Here is a 4151-nt window from a genome sequence, read left to right as displayed (position 1 = left end):
GCTTAAAATAACCTAATGAAAAAACATACACAAGTTTTTCTGAGAACAAACAAAATCCTTCTAACTGGGAAAGCAAAGAGATGATGATGTGTTTGTTTAATGATAAACTTAATGCTGCTGCAGTTGAACGTTTCATTCCACATACAGCTTGTTTCATGATTTCAATTAGGCTACATTGTTAGTGTAGTTTGGTTTGTGTTTGTTGCCTCCCTTCCTCCCTGCTTCTGGCTTTCAGTGCATATCTAAGGCTCCTAAGGTTTCCATATTTTGGAGGTAAATCAAAGTATCTTGAAACACTGCGGGCTAAGCCCGAACCAATAAATCTTTACTTCTTTATTTTCATCATTATCCGGTTACTTCAGAGTAACAAATGAGGGAAGATAATGTGAGACACTGTGAACTAGCAGACACCTTACCTAGCAGGTAAAGTGTGTAAGCTGGATTTCTGCTGCATGTAGCAGATTTGCCCTCACCTGTTTCTGAATCGCATTGCGCAGAGCCTTATCAATAAACCTTGTGAAGAGATTGTACAGCCAGCTATCAAAAAACAAAACCAGCAGGAATTAGAAGAATTCTGCAGATGAAGTAAAATAGTAAAACCCTTCTCCCTCACAGCTGGGTTTCTCACCTCGCTCCACCATGAAACTTGACCTTTGCACTTCCAACAGCAGCTGAGCAGCTGTCACTGCTGACCGCTGGTCGGCCTGTCTCATCAGTCTTGATGGAGATGGTTGTAGCGATACTGAGACCATTCACATTCAATTCAAAAGACCCGCTGTGCTTTCTGGTAAAAGAGAAAAAATATCTTTTTAAGCAGATAAAGAACATCTCTCTCTAAAGAAGAGATGTTACCTCACTCACATTATTCGCAGGTACTTGACCTTCCACCTTCCATTCAGACTGATGAAGGCATCACCTATAGACATTCTGACTCCAGTCCCTGGCACCAGGTCCACTGAAGACTTTGGTATTCCCACCTTCAATACACGTATACTGGAAGAATTCGTGTTTTGTTTGTTTAAGCGGAAACAGGACAAAATACTTTGTAACAGAATTTAGAGACATGTTGAACAAACTGGAGCCTTACTTTGACAAATTGTACTGGACTTTTCCAATTGGAGACACCCTCTTTTTCCCTGAAAAGTCTGGAACTTGGATAGAATTGAGTTTCTGCTGCATGTCAGCCATGCCCAGTTGCCTGCCTAACAAAATGTAAAGAAAAATAATTTACTGAGCAAACCCTGGAGAAATCAGTCCTTTTTGAGCAAGAGGACAGCTTTTACACAAACCTTACCATATTCAATGCCTTTTTCTGTCAACCTGACCTTTACTCCAGGATTGATGCTTAAGGTTGCGGGGATGAGAGCCCCCAGAACCAGCCAACAGCACAGGAACATCTTCAGAGCTGAGCCATGAAGAATAAGAAGACCAAGGAATATTTATACAAGCACAAAAGCAGAAGAAGCTAAGCTTCTGCTTACGAAATCTATGGGGAAAAATCGGAGAGCAATAAAATCCAGCTTCTTCTTTTAGTGACAGTTTACAAGAACATGTACCAATTCAACAGTCCTGACATACAGAGCTTAGTGGAGCAGCAATGCAAAGCAGTTTATTTCACCACTTCCTCGGGTTGCTTAGAGTGAAAGCCTATGAAAGAGCTAACGGCCATTGCTCCACATGAGACTGCATAAGATTGAATGACAAATTACATAATGATGAAGTTTAGTTATACAATGACAACACAGTTATCACACACTTAGTTCATGTGTCTCAACATTTAATTTTGTTAACAAATAAACCACAACAGAAAACTACTAACAATTTGTAATCAGAGCTATACAAAAAACCTCTAACATTAAGTCTTAGAAAAAGTTAAAGACATCTAGCTATGAAATCGAGAGCACCTTAAATTTAGAGTCACACTGAACATCAAAAGTTATCCTGGTGCTATAGACAGCTGAAGATGTTTGTAGGTGCATTTGGCGACAGGTACAGGTGCGACTGTGAACCTGAATGAAACGATTGCCCATCTTCTAGGAAAGGTGCCCAAACACCATTGCTCTCTCCAAATCCATCCTATTTTTTTCTGCTTTTGCTTTTTGCTAGTGTCATTGTTACTGCAAGACACAGTGCAAGAGTGTGACAGAGATACCAGGAGATATGCTGTTAAACAAGGAGAGCAGGACTAGTGACGGCTGCTTTGTGCAATGAGGAACAGAACAAACGCTGTCAGTCGTGCAGTGGGACTTGTGCTTGCAGCCCAGCACCATGTATCCATTGGAATTCCCCAGAGAATACCAGAACTGGCTGGTTTGCTCTGACATCCTGTTTTCATCACACATCGGAGGCTCACACAATTTCTGTTAACAGGGAAAGACTGTCTGGCAAAACAATGACGAGAAATTTGCAAAGAGCGCGTCAGTGGTGGGAGCCGTTACTCCTGTACTAGCCCCCCTTGTGTTGTGTTCTGGTCAAATTTGACTTAGTTAATAGTTTTATGTCTGAAAAGTGTTGTTAATTTGACCACACAGACTTAAGATTTTGTGATTTTCTCCACAAAGAGGATGTCAACCCACAACCTAAATTTGATAAATTTGCATAACATTTTGTGTATTTTATTGAGCATTTTTACACTCTTGGTGTTCCTGGTCAAAAATAATCCCATTAATAGAAATGATTCGTTGTTTTTTAAGCCTTGCTCACAGCACTAGCTGGCAGCACCGTGGCAGGTCGATATAGAGTGAGGCTCGTGATTACACATTTGATCACCACACTGGTGAGGAGAAAGAGAAGCCAGGAAACTGACGCTGAAGATGGATTAGAGGGGGAAGTGTCAGAAGTTGAATATAATCCAGACCAAGAAATGACTAATGAGGGCGAATCCACTGATGTAGATAATGGCTATGCTGATGCTGATGTCACATTCAAGTCAAAGACTTGGACTTATCCCCAGCTGAGAATCAAGGTGGGCTTTTAGCTGAAAATGTCACAAGGTGACCACAGGACAAAGACATATACCGTATCCTGGACTGATCAAATACCCAAATAAAATATTGCCGGTCACTTTTGACTGTGAACACAACAGGTGTTATTTTATGCTTAAAGAGGTTAGGTTAAGTAATAAATTTAAATTATTCCATCGATTTTCCTCTATTAATCTGGGTCCTGAACCATACTGAACAACTATCGTGTTCAGGTATTTTAAAACCGCTAACATCACCTCAGTCTGCTTTTGCTTAGCTAGCAAACCCACTCTCCTCTCAACATCATGAGAGGGAAGAGTTGGTTTAATACTTTTAGTTAGCTGACACATCTGATAAGTATATGCACCATAACTGGTCATAGAGATTTAGGTGGGATAAAGACAGTGTGATATAGTAAGCAGCCTAATGGTACAGTCTGGTTTACTTTTTTTATAGATTCATGGTGGAACTTTAGTCCTCCTTTGAAACGAGTTATAGTTGGTTTCACAACAACAATTTCAGAATGCTGCCTCATCCACAGTGCTTAGCTGATTGATCTTGTAGGGTTCATTTTTGTTCCTTCACCTGATTCAAATTGTGAATACTTTCCTTCCCTGAATTTTTCCATGGTTGCAGTGGCGTGTCCAGCGGGGTGGCCTGGGTGGCCTACCACTCCTGCTTGCACACAGCCGTCACATAACACAGATAAACGAAGATCATGTGGTCCAACCAGTCTTCTACCTCTTTTTACAACCCTGGAAGAGAGGAGGCTGACCAGGAAGAGGTGAGTAATCACAATGCTGTAAGCATCAGTGGTGGATATTTCAAGAAAAAAAAAATACTGTCATGTATTCACTGTATTCACTTCAGCTTTAAATGTTTGTCCTCTGATCTCTAATGACTGGAGCATTTTTAACCTGTTTGTTCCTGCAGCAGGAACGCCAAAGATTCCTGAGCAGGTACTACAGAGTCCAGACTGACACCGATGGGTCCCGCCCCACCGTGCGCTTCCCTTATTGTTTTCTACCAAAAATTGTTAATGTTAATATTGTATGTACTGGGTATGGTGTCGGAGTGGTGGAACAGGTCTTCGTTTACACCACAGATGGAGTATTTCGCACTCACTCAAGGGCAGTCTCCATTAGAGAGTCTTTAAGTGGCAAATCCATCAGCCACACATTTCTTTAC

The 4151-nt window shown here is 41.1% G+C and overlaps 1 protein-coding gene across 1 annotated transcript in view; it reads right to left on the bottom strand.

The window, feature by feature from the left end:
* Positions 1-4151, bottom strand: part of LOC102194393 (bactericidal permeability-increasing protein-like) — a 14918-nt gene that overhangs the window by 2448 nt on the left and 8319 nt on the right. The window lies entirely within an intron of this gene.

Source organism: Pundamilia nyererei, unplaced genomic scaffold (assembly GCF_000239375.1).
Source record: "Pundamilia nyererei isolate P.nyererei 1_Seehausen unplaced genomic scaffold, PunNye1.0 scaffold00021, whole genome shotgun sequence".
Lineage (NCBI taxonomy): Eukaryota > Metazoa > Chordata > Actinopteri > Cichliformes > Cichlidae > Pundamilia > Pundamilia nyererei.
This window is presented reverse-complemented; position numbering and strand designations above follow the sequence as displayed.